Here is a 23,440-nt window from a genome sequence, read left to right on the forward strand (position 1 = left end):
TTCTGGCCTTTACTGATAAGCCTGGGGCATTGGTAGGGGAGTATACTGTTGCGTTCTTGGTGTCTCCGCCACCTGGGCACCAGAGACCACAGGTCAGTGCATAGCCCTGCAGTTCCCGGGACTCAGAAAACACAGCAAGAAGCCCGCAGCTGCAGGCCATGAGTTTTACTCACCTTGCGCTGCCTTTTTCTCAGGCTCCTGGGTTCCTGTCTGCTGCTCCCTGCGCCTCCATCACAAAAATGGCAATAACTTGCCTGAGGGTTTGCAGCAGCCTTTTAAAGCTCAGTTAGTGAGTTCAACACAGGTTTTCGTTCTCTTTTCTTTTCCGTCATGCAGTTTCTTCCTTGATTCCTACCTGGTTTTCCCAATCCATTATGTTTCATGTTATGTGGTGTTTGATGCAGGTGTGGCCGGCACCGATCGGAGGTAGAGAGGCGGGGCGGGAGGGGGGGTGGACGATGTGTGAGGCAGGGGGAGGAAGCAGCAGGGGGGAGGACGCAGGGGTAGCGGCTAAGAAAAAAATGAAATAAAAAACATTCCTTTGCCGCTTCCTCACCCGTCTCTCCTCCCTCACCCGGAGTCTGCCACAGGAAGCACACCCAGGCAGCCAATCACAACGCTGCCTTAGGAGCGTTGTGAATGGTCTGAGCGTCGTTTTTCGACGCTCAGACGCTGCCTGGAGGCGTGGCCATGTTCTCCACGAAGGCTGCGATGCTGCCTGCATGGAGAACATGCAAAGTGCGCATGACTGTTTTGGGTGGCCTGAGAGGGCCAGCCAAGCAGTCATTTGGCACTTTAGGAGGGTGCAACCACTCCTCCCCTGCCCCCGCCCCCTCACACAAAGCTGTGGGCAGATGTAGGAGAAAATACAATGCTAATAACGCAAGTTATTGTCATCTTATTTTCTATGTCTTTCACTGCAGAAATGTAGTGAGGCGAACTCCTTTGCCTTAGCGGAGGAGCCGCCACTGGTTTGATGTAATTTCCTTTTGCTGTTACTATATAAGGGCTTCATTCTGGTTGGAGGGGGCTTCACAACAAAGCCACATTCCTCTACTTGTTTCTTGGCTCCTTCCACTTGCTGATCCCAACTCTTTGGTCCAGTAGAATTTCACTGTTAGTTACCTGATTCCTGGCTACTTCAATACTTTGAAGTTCTCATCCAGCAAGGAAGTTTTTTTACACCTTTGGCTTTTTTGTACTGCGAAGGTGGCAGCTTCTCGAGGGCACTTACCTGCAACATATTCCAGTGTGTGGTGATATTGTGCCTTCTAGAAACAGTTGGCCTTACCTCGGACAGCAGAAGACCCGGATCTAGATTACAGGTAAGCGTCCAACACTGAACAGTCAATAGCACAGATCCGAAGAATGAAATGGCACAGTCACTTCTGGACTGAAAGGACCTTTCTCTTGAAGGTAGTCAGATTCAAGAAGCACCTAGAGTTCATAGACTATCTATAGAGCTGAACAATAATGGTATCTTCCAGCAGCAGAGAAATTCAAGACATTGCAGTGTCTAGAGAAACTAAGCACTTTCCTAGAAGAGGAAGAATAAGCTCTATCAGCGAGATCTATTATATGATCATATTTTGACAACTTTAATACTCAGTTTATTGGCTGTACAAAAATCGGATAACTAAACTGCACAGTACATAAAATGCAGTGCTAGAAATCACATATCTCAGGCATGTACAGGTATTGCCTGCCAGTTAGGAAACAGAACTTATTGGGCACCTTAATTCATAAGTCCTTGGGACTGCATGATTAGTAATTGCAGTGGAGTGAGCTTACAGATGGTGGAAAAACCAAGGCAATGTTAGATGTTAAGTATGCCTAGCCACCTTAGATCTGAACCAAAAGTATTAAAGTTTCATAAATAATTAAAAGCCTGTTCTACTCGATATGTTCTATGATACTTGCTCATCAGAACACACGTTTGGATGTCTCGTTGTTTAGAGCATGATAGAAACACTCAAGGGCCGATTCCGATCCGGGTCGGAAGGGCACCAAACGCAATCCGGCTGCAAAACCTACGAGCCGTACGCGTGTTTTCCGCCCGACTCGTACAGCTGTACCAGCGAGCCAGTACGATGCGAGCCACATGAAATTCACCGACCGAGTCGTTTCCGGGTCCGAACCGCTCCGTACATCTCGGTCGTAAGCTAACCATGGCGTGCAATGGATGCGATTAACGACCGAGCCAGTACGATGCACGCGTCGGACAGCCTGTGCGAGCCGGAGTGTCCGGCTCGCGAAAGCTCCCGTAGTCGGACTTCGGGGGTCGTGTCGGATCCCCCGACACCCGCAGCCGTACGACTCGCACACAGGGGGAGACCCATGGGTCTCCCCCACCGAGGCATGTACGGCGCGGATGGCACCGTCGCGTACCCACTGTAGGGGGCGCTCTTGTTCGAGACGTACCCATTCAGTCAATGGGAGCGCATGTACGCGTCGTACAACTGGCTCCCATTGACTTCTATGGGAGTCCGACCGAGTCTGACAGCATACGTGCGCATCGTACTCGCTCGGTCGGATTGTAGGGGTCCGGCTTGGTCGGAAAACACTCCAGATCCGACTCGGTAGGAGTGCTTCCGACCCGGATCAGAATCGGCTCCTCAGTATAAATTCTGAGATAGGAAATAGGGTCACCCTATGGCACGGAAGCAAGGGACAAAATACATATATAATACATGGGATTCTGCAATCCCTGTATGAACGCCAGTCTCTAATTTCTATATAATTGGTGACTTGTTATGCACCCATTCGCTGATTATAAAGAAAAGACATCAGAACTCAACAAAGTTCTGACGTCACTATGTTTGCTGCCAGAGCCAGCAGCCAAGGTGAAAAGCAGGAAAAATGAAACATTGCTTTTCTTTCTTCTGCTCAATTTTTCTAGTTAACAGTGACAAGCAGAAAGAACACGTTTATTTTTTGCACTCCTTAGATAATTACAGAAAAGTTAGAATCTTTCTGCATGTTTCAACACATTCCCAGCTTTTGTTTTTAACTGACTTGTATTGAACTGTTACTAATACTTTTTTGCATCAAATAGCTAAAAGGTTTTTGATGTGTTTAACCCCTTCCCCGCTCATGACGGAACCGTTCCGTCATGAGCCACGGTTGCCGTGTGCTCATGACGGAACGGTTCCGTCATGACACTCCCGTTGGCGGCTGCTCCGCCTACGCGGCGCTGTTTCCCCGCCTGTGCGAGGGGACAACGCAAATGGGCGGTGTCATGACGGAACCGTTCCGTCATGAGCACAGCTCAACTGTGGCTCATGACGGAACGGCTCCGTCATGAGCACAGGCCCACCGCGCTGCCCCCCTGCCCCCCCCAGCGCTGCAGCGGAATGTCCGCAGCAGCGAAGGGGTTAATTTTGCACTAGAGGTTCTATTTTTATTCTGCATGTTTGCAAACATACTCTCTCATTCATATGACAGATATACGCACCAAGGTTTTAAGTGGATTGTGAGAGAGGGGATGGCAGGGGCGCTTTCTCCATTGGAGCGCAGGAGCGTCGCTCCACTCAAATTACCCCCAAAGCCCCAAAGATGAAAAATAAAATGGAAATTCATTACTATATTATTTTTCATCCCCCATCCGAAACAGAGTGTCAGGATGAGGTGGAGCCTGCTGAGTGACAGCAGCAGGGAAGTGGGTGGGCCGTATGTGCATTGTTTATAGTTTGCATGTCTTTTTGGCCGACCGTCTTGCGATGGCCAGCCACACATGCGCACTTTAACCATGTCTAACCCAGCTGTCTTAAGACAGCTGGGTTAGAGCAAGTGCAGGCCTCTAGAGCGCTGTGGAGTGCCGAGTGAGGCCGCTCCCTCAAATCAGGGCACTGCTAGAGTGGCGCCAGGATTGGTCAAGGGAGTTTCCTAGTAGCCGGGCTGCAGTACAAGCAAGACGAGGTCTAGTGCAGAGGTAAGTGTTTAATTTTTAAATGTTTTTATTTTATTTGCGCTCTTGTGTGCCCGCCCCTCCCCATAGATTCCAGGAGCCGCTGGGTGATTGTGTGATCATGTATAATATAGGATAAAGTGCCCCCTGCCATACATGATAAGGATATTGTAAGTCAACCTGGAGTTTCATAATCTTATAAAGGAACTCAGTCTTCAGCCTCGTTCATGGTTATGGAACTCCTCGGTGACTTGCAATAGCTTTATCATGAATGGCAGGGGTACTTTATCCCTTACAACTCCTACACTTCACAAGGAGAGAGATTTTTTGAGGCAGCTCAAACAAACCATAGAACCCCCTGATGGAGAAGCGGTAACTGGTCACAATATCGAATGTTTAATATCGATATACAATAATATCGAATTTATTATATAGATAATGCCAAAATATCAATGGTATGTATATCGATGTTACAAAAAATATATTTTTTTTTAATATCAAAGTATGAAATATCGATTTCAAAATATCGTTATCAAAAAATATCATTTGTTAGTGTTGTTTAAAATATCGGGAAAAAAATATACAATGTATAAAATATAGTTTTTTTCAAATCTCGCCATAGTATTATTTAATATTAAAATATTGTTGTTTTTAATGTAATAATAGTTGTAGTAAATTGTAAAAAAAAAATGTAATATAAATTTTAGGAGCGGGATGTTGGGTTATTAGGGGATAAGGGTGGGGAGTGTTTTAAAATTATTATTGTAAAATGTAATTTTTTTTAAATAATTTAAAATTGAAAAATTTAAATGTTGTTTTAGGAGCGGGATGTTAGGGTTTTCAGTAACCCTGGGTGGACAACTACGCTGCGCTTGCGTAGTTTGCATATTTTGTGCTACTTCGCGCTACGCGAATTGCACGTAGCACAGTGCAAAAACGCATAGCGTAGTTGGCATTCTTTACTCACTCGCGGTCCTCAACGTCAAGTTGGCGACCGCGAGCGAGCAAAATGACATCCTGGCAAGACTTTTTCCTCGTTCGCGATCAGCAACATCAAGTTGCCGATCGCGAGCCTGGAAAATAAACCTCCCGGCGAGATTCTCAACGCGTGTAGGTCAGGTTTCTCATTGCGAGTGGTCGCGTATGCTCGCGACCGCTCGCGATGAGAAACTCGCACTGTGCAAGATGCCGTTTTCAATGATTGCAGAATGCGGACAAGCATCCGGCACTGTGCAATCATCGCGAACAGCGCACTACGTAGTTCGCGTAGTGCTACGCGTATCTCACGTAATGCGAAGTGCACTTCGCGTAGCTATGCATAGCGCTACTACGTGACCTACGCCCAGGATTAGTTTTTAGGGGATAATGTGAATGTGAATAGTGTTTTGAAAATAATTTTAGAAAATGTAAAAAGTTTTAAACATTTTAAAATTTAGATTTTTACATGTAGTTTTACGAGCCGGATGTTGGGTTTTTAGGGGATAAGGGTGGTGAGTGTTTTGAATTTTTGAAAAAAAATTGAAAAATTATAATTTGGAAATGTAGGTGTGGGATGTTGTGTTTTTAGAGGATAAGGGTGAAGAGTGTTTTAAAAATAATTTAAAAAATGTAAACATTTAAAAAAATTATGAAATGTTGTTTTAGGAGTGGGATGTTGGGTTTTTAGGTGTATGACTGGAGAGTGTTTTAAACATTTTTAGAAATTAATTTTTGAAAATTAAAATTGTAATTTATGGTAAAAATAAAAACATTTTGCATTAGATGTTCTTTTTTTTAGGGGTTAATGGTGGGGATTTAAATTTCAAAAACAAAAATTAAAAAAATATTTTTTTAATATAAATAATAGAAAGAGAAATTTAGAGTTATTTGCAATGGTATGTTGTGTTTATAATGGATGATGTTGGTGAGAAATGGAATATTATACAAATTATAAAATTAAATTCAATTTTAATTAAAAAAAATATATATATATATATATATATATATATATATATATTTGCTATCTCTCACAGGACCGTCGCGGGTGCAGGCAATAAATCAAAATTTGTAATTATGATGATTAATCAATCATCATCATGACTACAATTTTTGATTTGGTGTGCATGGTGCAGGCGGCCAGGCCGGCAGGCCGCGATTAAAGTAGGAGAACTGAACTAAGCTAATGCAGGCTGGCTGGCTGCTTTGTTCGTTCTACTACTTTAATCGTGGCCTACTGTGATTGTTGCTTCAGTCTCTCGGGAGCTGCGGGGGGGGCACGGCCAACGAAAGTAAATTACAGGCCCAATGAATTGTTTTGCACATACCATCAGATTGAGGCCTAATCTGATGGTATGTGCAAAAAAAAACCGGAGCAAACATTACTTGGGGCATGTGGAATTGTTGTCAATTATTCCAAGGAAAGAAGTGATATTTTATAGCTTGAATGTATGTAAGGGTTTATGATTATCGCCTACTGCCTGACACGCGACGCGGAGCCCGGCCCTGACACTGAAAGCCGCAGGACTGAGTGTCTGTGCAGCGCTGATTGACAGTCTAGTTCACGGTGCGATGTGCGTCCCCTGTATCTTTCCTCTCCTTTCTTTTATTTGCTCCCCTGTGAAATGGATCCAAAAAAGAAAAACACTTTTGCTGGAAATGTCGTATTTTTCAGTTTTTTTAATTCCAAGGTGCAGCATCGGGAATAAAAGATTAAAAATATAGTAAAATAACTAAATAAAGTAAGACAGAGGAGCCGATTCCGGCCGCAAAACGTACCGACCGACACGGACCCGGACCGGAGACCGACCGACACGGACCGGCGCCGTACGACCCGTGCAGTACGATGCAACGCGTGTGAATTACAACCGACATGTACGGAATACAAGCCGTATGACCGAGCCGTAGGGAAAATAGTGATCCGGACGGAAAACCGACGCGAGTTTCACCGACCGACACGAACCCGGAATGAACCCGACCGACCCATACCCGCGATGTCCGACCCGCGCAGTGCGATGCAATGCGTGTAAAACCAGACCAACTCGCACGGAGAACAAGCCGCACGACTGACACGCACAGAAAACCGGGCCCACAAGTAATAGAGACCTCCGCGACCGACGCGTATGAATCACAGAAGATAGGCAGCGTCCGTTTCTGTCAGATGAACGTCTCCTTCATGCCTACAAAACCCAAAGGAAAAAAGACAAAAAAAGGACCAAACAAGCAATGACAAAGCCAATAAATATAAAAAAGAAAAACCTGGGACAAAGACACACCCACAACTCGAACTATATAAAGGACTACAATCACTACCATGATCCCTTGCAAACAGGAGACACAGCCAGCAGCAAACACCATTAGATAGCAACCACAGACACACACAACTCACCCATCACACAACCCACACACCATCAGCACCTCATCCAAAAGCACACACACATACAGCCAGCAAAACCAACACCAACCCATCCTCACTTGCACCCTCACACACATATCCCTCACCACCACCACCCATCACCATGCCCCCATAGAAGAATCCAAAGTTCACAGATAGTGAGTTAGAAGTGCTGGTAGACGAGATCATCAGAGTAGAGCCACATTTGTTTGGTACATTGGTCCAAAGGACCCCCATGTCACAGAAAACCAAGATGTGGGCCAGGATTGTGGACAAGGTGAACGCTCAAGCACCAGCAAGGTGCACAAAGGACGATATCCAGATATGACGTGCACAGGAGGGTCAAGAAACTAATCGAAAAAGATCACGCCCTGCGTCAGTGCACCAGCGGTGGCCCTCCTGCCAAACCAGTCTACTTCAGGACCTGGAAGGAGAAGGCGCGGGACATCCCACCACCAGAGAGTGTCCATGGGCTAACAGACATACCAGAGCCTGGTGAGTACACAAACAACGTACCCAAGATTGTGTGGCAACGGGATAGTGAAACCATGCACCGCAAGCAAAGCCACAGTAACCAATAGATAATCATCCCAAGATGTGTATGCCAGTCAGACACAATACCTGCCATCTCATAGTGACTTGGAACTGTGTCATGACATGCACCAACCTACAAACAAATAGAGCAAGGCAGTGGCACAAAGCTAAATTGACACTGCCAGACAGTTTGCTACCACAAACACACTATCTCACAGTGCAGCTGACTGACAGGAAGGAATAGTGGGGATGCAGGTGAAGTGAGTGTATCCAAAAACATGATGGGGTAGTCACAGATAATGCTCCCCCTCCTGATTGGCCCATCAAGACCTCTCTGAAACATGCCCACATCACAGGGAGTGGAAAATGACTGACAAGATGGCTGACACTGGGTCCTGCTGTGGGGAGCACAAGGCCCTGGTAGGGCATGTGCGCAAATCAGAAGCAGGACACCACTGACTGACATCCTGAAAGACAACTTGCACACCCTCCAATGGAAGCACATTTCATGGTGGGATGTCTGGCTGGGTGGGAAGGAGGACTGACAGCTCTGACCATACTTACCAGCATGTGGAGACACACCCCGCCCCATCAACACAAAATCCACACAACTCACCGGATAGAATGCATTGACCCACACCTCAGTGAAATATCATCAAAAGATACCCCGTACTGGGTGCTGCTGTGTGAAGCACAGGGGCTCTCTTTGGACTTGTAGCCAAACAAACACCAGGATTTCACAGTCAGACATCCTGCCATTGCTGTCACACCCCCTCACAGAACAGCAGAGTCAAGAGGGAGGAAGTATGGGCATGCTGGGAAGGGGGGTGTAGCCAAGAGCATGATGGGAGTCGCAGTCACAGACAATCTACACCCACCCACATGGCCCAGCAAGCATACACTGAACCATGCTCGCCTCACAGGGAGTGGGAAGGGACTGACAAGATGTCTGACACTGGGATATGTTGTGGGGAGCACAAGGCCCTGCTGGGAAATGGTCAACAACAATCTCAAACTCTGTCCGTGACAAGCTGGAAAAAAGCAGTGTACAGGCAGGCATCTGTTCGCACAGTAGAAAATGTCATGTTTGTGAACCATTGATGCCTGTAGAAACATAACTCACATTGTGTGTCTCTTCCAAACACAGGTGGTGCTGGGGACCTAGCACCAAATGAAGAGGATTCCCAGACCCAGACTCTGGTGGACACTGAGCTCTCTGGTTTGACTCTGTCTCTGTCCTCTTCGGATGATGACCACCAACCTGGCCCCTCCGGTGTGAGTCATCATGCAGCACCAGCAGCATCAACATCTCCACCCCTTGTACCCACGCCTCCAGCATCTGGACACCGACAGGGCACCCCCGCCAACACGGACAGACGAAGGCCACTGAACACCCACAGCACAGGGACACAGGACCACCCGGAAGCTACAGCAAACACCACCAGCAACACCACCCAAAGGGTCCCAGTGTCTCCTGTGCATCCCGCAGCTGGTCCTGCCCGTGTGGATAGGGGTGCAGGGAGGGGTGGGAGGCAGAGGGCACGCCTTGCAGAGGGGTCTGGACTGCATGATGACCCCCAGGATAGCACCGGAGGATTTGGCCAGGTAGTGGGGATCCTCAAGGACATGCAACAGAAGCAGTCTGCCCACCATGCCCGCATGGAGGCCAAGTGGGATGCCCTTACTGCGGTGTATCGGGACATGCTCCAATGCCTCCGCCAGATCAACACAAACCTGTCCACACCTCCCTGTGTGGCCACAACATCTGTTGCAACACCATCTGCCAGCGCCACAGGGAGGGAGGAGGACTCTGGCGGAGAGTCCCCTGCCCCGCAGAGGCCTGCACCTGAGGATCCCCCCCCAGGAAGAAGAGGGGTCGTCCGAAGAAGGACATGTGAGAGGCAGATGTCCCAGCACATCCCCCAGGGCTTCTAAACCTGTTCTGGACAATGTTCTTTGTGCGCAACCCGTTCACCTTGTCCAATCGCACACAACTCGCCCACATGACATGGAGGGTTCATGTTGGGCCAATGTAGCAGATGACTGTGGACTTCACTCTGGACATTTCATCTACCAGCACTTCCAACTCTAATGTGAACTTTGGATTCCAAAACCAATGTACAGCACCCATCATCCTGTGCACTTTCCTCACACATGTTCGAAAATAAACTCACCAGTACACCATACTTGCCTCTCTTGTGATTCCAAATTGTCATGTGTCATGGAGATGTCGATCTGCTACACAACATGCCAAATACTGCAACAATGTGACCAACGTCAGGTGAGTCATGGTGACGTGACACATGTGAGGGAAACACACCACTATGGCAACACAACACATACTCACCATGGCCATGTTACTCATCACACACAATAATGTTGACCTGAAACACATAGGTATGCACAACCACAACACCTATCCACAGTCAGTGGTAACAAGTCCACAGCTGAGGTAAGAAAATGTCACTCAGATGTGGGAAGACAGACAACGCACCTAACAAAGCATAGCACAGGTTCATTACACATCAGCAACATGTCTATTCCACAATAGTTGCAAGGCAATTGTACATTACGGTGAACACATGGTCACAGAGTGTCTGAGAATTGTAGTCCAGGGGTGTGTGGCACATCACTTGATATCAATTGAGTACTCCCACACTGGTGTTGGATTCTGGGTGTTGGGGGTCAGTGTTGAACAAACAACAGGCAAATTACCCTGTGAAGGACAGACACAAGACACAGCCAAAAGCACAGCAAAACAGGAGAGAAATGCAATACACATGCACCAAACATGTCGCAAGAAACCTACACAAAAACAAGTTAGCAGTACTACCCTATTGTGGAGTACACACCACCTGAATGAACACATCACTGCACACATCCAGTCATGTGGCACACAGACACACTCAGACAGCAACAGAGCAGCCACAAAACATTCCAGGCTAACTCCATACATTGACATAACAACCCTGGAAACTCACATTCAGGTGAAGAAGTTGTTGATGAGCTGTGAGCGGACGTCACCCTAATCCTCATCATCACTGGCATCTTGGCCCAGGCCGGGATCCTCCACATGTGCCGGAGGTTGGTCATCGTCATCCTGGATGAGAGGCACCTTCTTCCGCACTGCCATGTTGTGTAGCACGCAGCATACAAGGATTCTTTTGCACACCTTTGCAGGTTCATATGGGAGGGCTCCTCCGGTCTTGTCCAGGCAGCGAAAGCGGCTTTTCAGGAGGCCGAATGTCCGCTCAATCACCCTCCTGCTCCGACCATGTGCCTCATTGTTGCGCATCTCGGCTGGTGTCACAGGGTTCCTGAGGGGTGTCGCAACCACGGCATGTTGGGGTATCCAGAGTCACCTACACACACAAAAATGAACAAGTAGCTGAGTTTTGTAGGAGTGCGGAATACAACATTGACAAACACACACAATGATAAACAGTCAGTGCACACCGACAAGCCAGGCATGCTGAGCTGGCATCTGTGACATCAGCGTTGCAATGCGACTACTCCTCATTATGTAGGCATCGTGCGCAGAACCAGGGAACCGTGCACACACATGTGTGATAAACATGTCTGCAAGACATACCACCAGAGCATTGATCGAGTGGAAATGATTCCTGTTCCGGTATGCCTGCTCATGTGCCTGTGGTGGTATCAGGGCCACATGTGTCCCATCAATAGATCCGATGACGTTCGGCATCCTCCCCAGTGTATAAAAGGCATCCTTTAATTCAGGGAGTTCAGCTGGGCTCTGGAACTTGATGTACAGGTCTAGGAAATGCAACATCCCCTCCAAGACATTGCGTAGCACCCGACTAAACATAGTTTGCGACATGCCACCTGCTGTAGCCACAGTGTACTGGAAGGTACCAGTAGCAAAGAAGTGCAGGGCTGCCAGCACCTTCACCTCTGGGGTCAGTGCTGTAGGATATGTTGTGGCGCCAACTGCTCCACCAACTCCTCAATCAGTGGCCTGGTGAAGCGGCACCGTCGGATGCAGTCGCGTTCCTGCATGTTTGCAAGGTCTGGGAACGGTCGATGGACAGCTGGTGCCCTGCAAAACATAGATGAACAATGGAAGATTGTCGGTTCATCCACCCATGTGGCCATGACCAGGCTCAATATCACATGATAGATCATGACATTACACAATGTACTGAGGTGTGTGCTGTTGGGCATGGACACATATGTCACCTACATGACCATCACCTCACATCTCAATTCCACATGTCCACATGAGTCCCATGTAGTGCAATGGCCAATCATCTGGCTGTGTCACCCGACCTATGTACTGCTGTGACATTACAAACACACACCACAGTGACAAGTGAGGCTTGATGTCTCCCAGGCATCACAGATCTTTGCCATGCAGATACCCAGGGTCCCTGTATTGCCACATCGACAATGCCATGGGCATGGTGTATCACGTACACACCACAAGGCAAGCGTGAGTCCCACAGGTAGTGGCCACTGTTGTCCCTGCAGGCCCTACATGTACGTCTCTTAGACACACACACACACACCATCAAGGTAGATGCATATACCACATGGATGTGGAGACTGTCTCCCATTGGGCACATTTGATCAGCCACATCTGAGACACAACATGCACACAGACTATGGGTGCACATCAGAATTGTGGCTACAGGTCTCACTGTGACGTACATGCCATCACCCCCAGGACTCAGGGTGTATGTGACATGCCCTAAACAGATCCAACATAAAACTATGTCCGTGACTCATGACCATTACTGTACATTTGCACATCACAGTGGTAATGTGCACGACACACAAAGGATTCTGCCCCCTTGTACACGTGCACAGCCTGGGAGTGGCTGAACAAAAGTGCCACCCAACAAACCAAATGTGCCCCCCCAACACACAGGGAATGCAGCCTTACATGCCATGGGACACTGTGTGGGCAATGCTGTAGTGTGGTAGGTGTGCACAGGTGTCCCTGGCAAGTAATTGTGTGTTGAATCCGTCGAATAGTCACACCAATGAAGTCAGACGCAGGTGACAATGCGTACGCATTGCACGGTTCATGACCGAGCCGTGCGTACGCTTTACAATTGACTGCAATGAAGTCCGACGCGGGTGACAATGCGTACGCATTGCACGGTTCATGACCGAGCCGTGCGTACGCTTTGCCATTGAATGCAATGAGCTCCGATGCGGGTGACAATGCGTACGCATTGCACGGTTCATGGCCGAGCCGTTCGTACGCTTTGCCATTGACTGCAATGAGCTCCGACACGGGTGACAATGTGTACGCATTGCCCGGTTCATGACCGAGCCGTGCGTACGCTTTGCCATTGACTGCAATGAGCTCCGACGCGGGTGACAATGCGTACGCATTGCACGGTTCATGACCGAGCCGTGCGTACGCTTTGCCATTGACTGCAATGAGCTCCGACGCGGGTGACAGTGCGTACGCATTGCACGGTTCATGACCAAGCCGTCCGTACGCTTTGCCATTGACTGCAATGAGCTCCGACGCGGATGACAATGCGTACGCATTGCACGGTTCATGACCGAGCCATGCGTACGCTCTGCCATTGACTGCAATGAGGTCCAACGCGGGTGACAATCATGCATACGCGTCGGGCAGGCATGGTCCGAGACAGGCGTACGCCTTGGCCATTGAATCGTAGGGAAACGGGTGCATGTGTATTTTCAAAATACGCGTTGTACTGTCAGTTGACCGAGCCGGGCGCACCCATTGGCTCTGGACTGTCATGGAGACGGATGCGGATTCAAAACTTGTACGAGTTGTGCGCTGGAAATTCAGTTGGATGCCTACCACAATGTTGCAATTACTAGTGTGTCATGAAGGTGAAGATTTGAACGATGCGGAAGGCATGTACGAGTCGTACATTTCCATGGATTGGCCAGATTCATAGAATGCAACAGTGTTGGACCTATCACTTGGGACACATGGCACAGATTCTGCCTCTGCAGCACAGATATAAGGATGGCTGGCCCCCAGGGAGCTCACTTGCCTGCACTACATGCTCCTGGACCACATCCCTGCTACCACTGCTGCTGTCTATGCTTCCTCTGGCTCCTGCTATGGCACGTACTCTGGAGAGGGCCCCAGCCTTCACTGAGGAGGAGAACCAGACCCTGTTGGACGGGCTCCTTCCACAGTACAGCAAACTGCATGGCAAACCAGGGGAGCAGGTGAGTGTGCAGTCCACTGCCTTCCTAATTGTGCATGTTGTCTGACTAGCAGTACTAGCAGTGTGTACACCAGTGGCAAGCATTCTCACTGACTACTTTCACCCCCCAAAGTGTGTAGGGACATGTAATGAACAGGTGTTCTGCTCCTAAAGTGCATTAGTGTAAGCTTAAACTTCCCAGGCATTGTTAACATGTCAGACATGCAGGTGATTTGTCCTTCCCCATGGTTGCACTACCTGTGTACCCCATTTTCCTTTGTGATGATGATATGTATATCCAAATGTGTGCAGCACAAATATGGGGCATTTGTGTTATTGTACTTTTAACTTTGCCATCCTCACAGGTTGATGCCCACCAGAAGCAGGAGATATGGTTGACCTTCGCCCGGGCAGTTCGTTCGATGGGGGTCTACAAGCACCGGATCCGCAACTGCCAGAAGAGGTGGCAGGACCTTCGGGGCTGGACCCGGAGGATAGCTAGAGTCCAGCTGAAGCTGTCACCTCCACGCAGGAGGGGCGGACACCGGACCCTGACCCCCCACATGCTCCGGATCCTGGCGGTGGTCCTCCCGGACCTGGATAGGCAGCTGAAGGCCAGACAGCAGCAAGAAGGGGGTAAGCCCATGCCTAATCTGTGTACTATGTCTGACGTGAGAATTGCAGTCTTTTGGCCTGGTCACACTTCCACATTACGTAGGTCTTGTAGTCCAATACTCAGGTCCCTCAATTGTGTGATGCACCCTCCTCATCTGTTCCACAGGTGTGGCCCCTACAGTCTGTTGCTTGTGTCACTAGGGCACTGTGTCCCTGCAGTCAGCTATGCTTCAGCTACCGAACAGCATCTCTCCCCGTGACTCTGTTGTGTGTTTCATGGTTGGTTCAATTGTTTGCCCAATGTCTGTTATCCGACATGTGATCTGTGTGTGCCCTTGATATGTGTTCCAATTTCTGGTCTGACTTGCCACATGTGGCTGGGGTATTTCAAACAAAACCATGCAGCAGGGGACTCCAATTTGTGGGCCTCAGGAGTATGTATATCAAGTATGTCACACTTGCTTAGCCACCTGACTACTGTCCAGGGCCAAACACTGTTTCACGTAGACCTCGGTAGTCATGCCTCCTCAAGGGCATTTAGAAACACTCTGTAATCTCACTCCTGTGTATCAATGTACAGGTTGTGCTTCGTGACATGTGCCTTCAGGTGTCTGCCTCTGTGTCATTATGGTGTGGCTTCCTGTTACGTACAACTGGGGTGTCCATGATTTTGAGAGTCAGTAGGACATCTGAGATGTGACTGTGTGAGACAAGATCTGTGTGACATATAGGTGTGTGATCATCTGACAGCGCACAATGGTGTATGCAACTGTGTACTTCAGGCAGCTGGGTTACATGCACGGAAGACTGTGATGTGCTAATGTACATGGAGTTGTGTTTGCAGAGACTCATATGTCTGATTTGCATGATGTGGGGTCTTCTGGGTCCTGGATATGTTGTTTGCAGGGGATGGGCAAGAGCACTTGTCAGCTTCAGAGTTTGCTTTACACCTGAGCTATGATTGTGACACAGTGCATACTGTTGTGGTCTGGATGCACTGCCCCTTTGATAGGAGACAGTGTTGACTGACTTTCCAGGCATGCCCGTGTCATGGCATTTAATTTGCTATGAGTGCTCCTACATTGTGTTCAAGTGTGCACCATGCACCCCATTGTGGCATTGACTATCAGGACATGAGAACATCATAGTGTGTGTTGCTGGCATGTATCACAAGCATGTGAAATGAATCTCTGCCCATCCCTTCATCCGGACACCTGTACTGAGTCAGTGGCAAGAGATGTGCTGTGTGTATAGTGACATACTCCTACATGTTCACTTGCATGTCCAACTGATGTGTGGGTGGTGCATGGCGGGACATTGGGGTATTAGCATCCAACATGCAACAGACATATGGGTGCAAGTCAAGGAGAGATATGTGTGCCATGGTTGATGTTGAGAATGACAATTGGCTTATTCTAAATAGTGTTGGCACTTTGAGCAGTGTTCAGCTGATGATGCCAGGGCTTGCCCTGTGATGTGATGTACTCACTGTGGTGTGTGCAGTCAGTGCAGGTGACTGATATTGTTCTTTTCCTTCCTATTCCTATCCAGATACATCCACGGCCACAGGAGGGGACAGCTCCACGGACCAGGAGGAGCCACAGAGTCTGACAGGGACAGAAGGAGAGGAGTCGGGGGGACCCAGTGGCACGGAGGGCGAGTGGAGCCACACTGAGGAGTCGTCAGCACCATCCCCCCCAGCTGAGGGCCACAGCAGCTCTGACTCCCTTGTGGAGGCGGGTGTCAGCAGCCACCAAACCCCAGCTAGTGAGGCTGTCCCCACCACCGCCCACCACCACTATCACCACCCTCCCATCAGCACCCATCCCAGAGGTCCGTGGAGGCTCCTGTGTTCGGGAGCATGTCTCCTTTGTGCCAGGCACCGCACCCCCTGCCCCTGTGTCCCCTGCTGCCCTGAGTGAGGAGTCTGTGGACTTACTTAGACAGATCCATGTAGGGCAGACATCGATGCAGAGTGTCCTCCATGCACAAACCACTCTGTTGACGCAACTGGTGTCTGCCCTACAGAGGACCAATCAGTCCATGGCCTCCTCCCTGATGGCAGCAGTGTCCCTCCTCCAACAGTCCCGCACCCCTCCTACCCCTGCACCACCCACGATTCCTAGCAGCCTACCTATCCCAAGCACACACACACCTGCACATTCTCACAAAGCCACAGACACGGGCAGCACCCAAACACCCAAACCAAGGGCTAGACGTGCACACAAGCAAGCGCAGGGGACTGATACCACACTCACAGGGGCTGGTTTGCAGACACTCACACATTCATCCACAACCACTCCACAGTCCTCCGAAACCTCTCCCTCCCAGCCTCCTTCCCTTGCCTCACCTGCAACCCCATCTCCCCAGAAGCTCTTCCTCTGTGACCTTGGCCTCTTCCCCACCGACCCAGCAGATCCAGATTACAAGGGGAAGAGGAAGTCCCCACACACAGAGGGGAGCGCCCCTCACACCCAGACACCCTCCCCTAGGCACAGTCAGACTGAGACCCCCACCTGCAAGTCCCCCCGGAGCCGGAAGAGCAACACCCCACCGCCGCCATGCAGCTTCAAGGCAAAGTCTCCGTCCTCATCCTCAAAGCCACCACTCCAGAGGTTCCTCTGCCACACCCTGCCCCGGCTTCCCCCACCCACAGATACACCATCCCCAAAATGCTGGAGTCCTCCCCCCTACCACTTGCTCCTCCACACCCGGTCAGACGGTTAGTGCCACTGATGTGGGGACAGTGTCCCCCCCTCTGTCCTGCCGACCTCACCTGCACCCCATTCCGCTCACATGGATTTAGGCACTGCAATGGAGTCCACGACCACCCCGTCTGACTTGGGCACTGCAGTGGGGACCCAATCCACTCCATCTGACCTGCCCACTGAAGTTGTGCCAGCACCCACCCCATCTGACTTGAGCACCCACCACTTCAGTCAGCTCCACTGCAGTTGCAAGTGACTCTCCTACATCCACCACCCCTTCACTGCCTCCTTCTGCTGCACCCTGATCCTGTCCCTGTGGTGCCCCCATGTATGCCCCTCCGAGGGGATGGCCCGTGTCCTTAGCAGTGCAGGCAAGCAACGTGTGACAGTTGTCACTCAAGTTCACATTTGATGATGGACTGGCCATTGGCCTTTTGTTTGAACGGACGTTTCAATTTTCATCTGCTGAATAATTCTTTTTTCTTTATCCTTGTGAACTTGATTTAGCTGTACATTAGGTTGATGATGTTTAGCATGCCCTTGCACCTGTAATGCTTGGTTTCCAATGTTGAATACTGAGGTGTTGATGTGAGGTACTCCATGTGGTCCATGAGATATGTATCCTATTCTGGTTGGTATTCATGTCATCCTTTGCAGCTAACTGTGTGTGTCATGATTAACAATTTGATAACATCTCTGTGAACATTTCATTTGCATGGTCACATCTGTGGCTTGCACCCATGCACATATGATGTGCTTCCCATTGTCCAAATTGTCTATTTCCCTGACTTTGGGCGCATCTCCACTGGACCTACAGGTGTGGGCATCATTGGTATAGGAGCAACTGGGTCCTCTGTGCAAATTGCTGTACATATGTGTTGAGTATGTGCAGATGACTTAGGGGAGACTCACGTACCCAGGCTGTTGTGACCAGTTGGTGTTCATTCCAGCTTGTGTCACATGTGTCTGTTGTGCTCCCTCTCATCTCGCAATGCCTGATTGCCCACTAAGGGTGTCCCAATGATGGTTTACTTTTGTATGGTACTGTGTCCACATCTTTGTCACTGTAGTTCAGACCCCCTTATGTGCTGTGTATTTGCCTGGGGATACTGAGACACACACACACACACATGTTGTGTCGTGCAGTGTGAGGTTGCCTGTTTGTGTTTGTGCATCTGCATCAGTGCATTACCATTGCTGTTGTGGGCCATTGTCTGAATGCTGTGTCTGTGATTTTCCCTGCAGTCCCTCTGAGTCATATCACATCATTGTGCACATTAATCCTGGTTGTTAGGTGCCATTGCTGACATGGAATGGGAGTTTGTGAGCTGACACCTACAGTCTACACAGGTTGTTTTGATTGGTGTGTCTATTTTCAAGATGTGTGTATGCTTTGTGATGGTCACTTCTGCTCTTGTGTCATTGTACACTGTATGCATTGTCAGCCCCCATGTGTGGTGCTTGTCTGCACATGGCCGAGAGTGTGTTAGGTTTTCACAGCACTGTTAGCCTCACCACATCTCTGTGGGAATGGGACACAACCACTAGTTTGCCACAGAAGTGTTTAATGTGTTGGGAGCAGGGATCATACATGCTGTTTGTTATTTGCAGCTTTGACCATGATGACACTTACCTTTTGGTCACTGTGATGAGGGGGGGTTCAGACCCCATCACCACAATGCTCAACATCTGCTGCAGTTTGGACCCCACACTTAACTTTTGTTCTACACAATGAGGGGGTGTTAGTTTTACATTGACACAGTGCTATTGTGATGCTTGCCTTGTGTAGGCCACACTCATTTGTTGGTTACACATGTGCTGTTAGTTACATTGTATGTTCGAAGTCATAATCACTGTTGTGGGCATTTGTCTCAGACTACACACTGTTGTCATGATGTTGGGGGGATGTATTTTGCTGACATACATATTTTTTTTTTTTTTTTTGTCCTCATATGCCACCAAGATTCTATATGCGCAATCATTCGGCTTACAAGCAATATTCTGTCACAGTTCATACCAACTGGAAGGGATAGTTATGGAACCGGGGCCTCATCCCACAGCAATCGGGCTTGACATACCAACGATCGCCATGCCATAACCTCAGAAGTTCAGCCGGGGTGTTACCCAAGTGCCTAAAAAAAAAAGGAATCAAATCACCGCTTATACAAAGCAGTGGGATAAATGGCTTAATCATTGGACCTGGGGGAAAAAAAAACAAAAAAAAAAAAAAACCCAGAGTCTCACTGGTCCCATTTAAGAAGGTGCCAAAATGATCTTTTATCTGGATTCCCAGCTCTAGCCAAATCAAACTTGGAAACATGCAGAACAGAGGCATACCAATCATTGATAGAAGGAGGTAAAGGGTCCTTCCACTTTCTGCATATCTCCCTTCTAGCCAGAAGTATAGCATAAAATACTAGCTTCTTCGCCGAGCTGGAGACCCCCTCTAAGATTCCGAAAATCACCAACTGGAGATGTACAGTTATTTTGGAGTCTATTGAAGACGACAAGATCTTACAGATGGCTTCCCAAAACTGAGACAGAAGGGGGCATTCATAAAACATGTGGACGTCAGAGGCAGCTAGGAGTCCACATCTAGCACACACCACCATATTCCCTTGAGTAAATTTAGAAAGTCGAAGGGGGAAATAGTATGCTCTATGGATAGTAAAGATGTGGTTCCTACGTAACCACGCTGGTTTCACCACATCCCACAGCAGTCTACAAGATGATCTCCATAACTCTTGCAAATCATTATTACTGATGTCAGCCTCCCAAAGTTCATGTGGAAGCTTAAATGCTCCGTCCATCTCATCCAGAATCAAATTGTACCAGGACGAGATCTCCTTCTTAGCAGGAGGTCTATCAATTAGCAAAGTAATAAGGGTACTATATCCACCTACTGGGAATTTATTTTTTCGAGAGGGCTGAGCAAAATAGAAGCGAGACCAGCTGGACATCAGCAGATATTTTAGCCTAGCTAATCCAGGGCCAATCTTATTACTCAAACACTCCCAAGAGAATAGTTCCCCCTCAACAAATAGATCACCCCAGACCTCCACCCCTGCCTCTCTAATAGGTATTGCAAGTGAGTCTCCCAACCAGGGTGGAGTATCGGGGAGATCCCATAAGGGAGTTCTACTGCTATAGTACCCAATTTTAATGGATTTTGAAACCTGGGCCCAAGTCCTTGCCATTCCCAATAGAATTTTCAATTTAATTTTTTTAAAGAACTTGGGATCTCCGAATTTCAGTAGGAACCCAGACTGGCTAACCCCCTCTCCCCTAAGCAGAGTGGTGTATAGAGTTCCCACTCCATACTCTAATGGTTTTTTTAACAACACCCTTGCATGAGATAACTGGAACGCCCAGGCATAGACCTGGATGTCCGGGGCGGCCAGCCCCCCCTTTTCCCTGCGCCTCCTTAACTTTTTCCACGAAATTCTTGGAAGATGTTTATTCCAGATAAAGGTGTTAATCTCGGCCTGAAAAGTTTTAATAGGGCTTGGATCAAAATATAGAGGGATAGTGTTGAAAAGAAAGGAAATCTTTGGCAAGACAGCCATCTTAACCAAGTTAGCCCTTCCTAATAAAGACAAAGGGGGATGGGACCAAGACTGAAGCAACTTACGGCAATCCTTGGCTACCTTGGAAAAATTGATATTTACAATCTGATCTATATTTTCCACAATATCGAGACCCAGGTATCTCAATTTATTGCCTGGCTGAATACCTGAGATACAAAAGCTCTTATCCATACCCCAGGTCAGCATCTCGGTTTTAGAAGCGTTGATCTCGTATCCGGACACTGCCCCAAACTCCGAGGCTAGCTTAACTATTTCCGGGAGAGCAGTACGGGCATCAGAGGTGAAAATAAGGATATCATCAGCGTACAGGGCCACTTTCCTTTCCCAACCCCTGTACGCGAACGCCTTGATGTCGACATTGTCCCTTAAATTTTGAGCGAACGGTTCAACGTATAGGTCAAAAAGAAGTGGGGAGAGGGGGCAGCCCTGTCGCGTTCCTCTCGAGATGTTGAAGGGGTCAGACAGGATGCCATTAATCAGAACACAGGCACTTGGGTTCTGATACAATAGGCTGATTGTCCGACGAAACCCTGCTCCCACGTTGAACTTCGCCAAGGCCTCCGAGCTGACATACATAATGTTGGAGTGTGATGGATGTGTGGCGCATCATCCATCCTATGGGTGGGGGTGGCAGTAGTGCTGGGCAACAGGTCCCCTATGAGTGGGGATGGCAGGGGTGATGGGCAACATAAGCCCTATGAGTGGGGGTGGCAGGGGTGATGGGCAACATAAGACCTAGGGGTGGGTGTGACAATAGTGCTGGGCAACAGGTCCCCCATGGGTGGGGTGGCAGGGGTGATGGGCAACATAAGCCCTAGGGGTGGGGGTGGCAGTAGTGATGGGCAACAGGTGCCCTATGAGTGGGGGTGGCAGGGGTGATAGGCAACATAAGCGCTAGGGGTGGGGGTGGCAGTAGTGCTGGGCAACAGGTCCTCTATGAGTGGGGGTGGCAGGGGTGATGGGCAACATATGCCCTAGGGGTGGGGGTGGCAGTAGTGCTGGGCAACAGGTCCCCTATGAGTGGGGGTGGCAGGGGTGATGGGCAACATAAGCCCTAGGGGTGGGGGTGGCAGTAGTGATGGGCAACAGGTCCCCTAGGGGTGGGGGTGGCAGGGGTGATGGGCAACATATGCCCTAGGGGTGGGGGTGGCAGTAGTGCTGGGCAACAGGTCCCCTATGAGTGGGGGTGGCAGGGGTGATGGGCAACATAAGCCCTAGGGGTGGGGGTGGCAGTAGTGATGGGCAACAGGTCCCCTAGGGGTGGGGGTGGCAGTAGTGCTGGGCAACAGGTCCCCTATGAGTGGGGGTGGCAGGGGTGATGGGAAACATAAGCCCTAGGGGTGGGGGTGGCAGTAGTGCTGGGCAACAGGTCCCCTATGAGTGGGAGTGGCAGGGGTGATGGGCAACATATGCCCTAGGGGTGGGGGTGGCAGTAGTGCTGGGCAACAGGTCCCCTATGAGTGGGGGTGGCAGGGGTGATGGGCAACATAAGCCCTAGGGGTGGGGGTGGCAGTAGTGATGGGCAACAGGTCCCCTAGGGGTGGGGGTGGCAGTAGTGCTGGGCAACAGGACCCCTATGAGTGGGGGTGGCAGGGGTGATGGGCAACATAAGCCCTAGGGGTGTGGGTGGCAGTAGTAATGGGCAACAGGTCCCCTATGGGTGGGGGTGGCAGTAGTGCTGGGCAACAGGTCCCCTATGGGTGGGGGTGACAGGGGTGATGGGTAACAGGTCCCCTATGAGTGGGGGTGACAGGGGTGATGGGCAACATACGCCCTAGGGGTGGGGGTGGCAGTAGTGATGGGCAACAGGTCCCCTATGATTGGGGGTGGCAAGGGTGATGGGCAACATAAGCCCTAGGGGTGGGGGTGGCAGTAGTGCTGGGCAACAGGTCCCCTATGGGTGGGGGTGGCAGGGGTGATGGGCAACATCAGCCCTAGGGGTGGGGGTGGCAGTAGCGCTGGGCAACAGGTCCCCTATGAGTGGGGGTGGCAGGGGCGATGGGCAACATAAGCCCTATGAGTGGGGATGGCAGGGGTGATGGGCAACATAAGCCTTAGGGGTGGGGGTGGCAGTAGTGCTGGGCAACAGGTCCCCTATGGGTGGGGGTGGCAGGGGTGATGGGCAACATGAGCCCTAGGGGTGGGGGTGGCAGTAGTGATGGGCAACAGGTCCCCTATGAGCGGGGGTGGCAGGGGTGATGAGCAACATAAGCCCTAGGGGTGGGGGTGGCAGTAGTGCTGGGCAACAGGTCCCCTATGAGTGGGGGTGGCAGGGGTGATGGACAACATAAGCCCTAGGGGTGGGGGTGGCAGTAGTGCTGGGCAACAGCTCCCCTTTGAGTGGGGGTGGCAGGGGTGTTGGGCAACATAAGCCCTAGGGGTGGGGGTGGCAGTAGTGATGGGCAACAGGTCCCCTAGGGGTGGGGGTGGCAGTAGTGCTGGGCAACAGGTTCCCTATGAGTGGGGGTGGCAGGGGTGATGGGCAACATAAGCCCTAGGGGTGGGGGTGGGGGTGGCAGTAGTGCTGGGCAACAGGTCCCCTATGAGTGGGG

The sequence above is a fragment of the Triturus cristatus genome, chromosome 1_2, assembly GCF_964204655.1.
Source record: "Triturus cristatus chromosome 1_2, aTriCri1.1, whole genome shotgun sequence".
Taxonomy (NCBI): domain Eukaryota; kingdom Metazoa; phylum Chordata; class Amphibia; order Caudata; family Salamandridae; genus Triturus; species Triturus cristatus.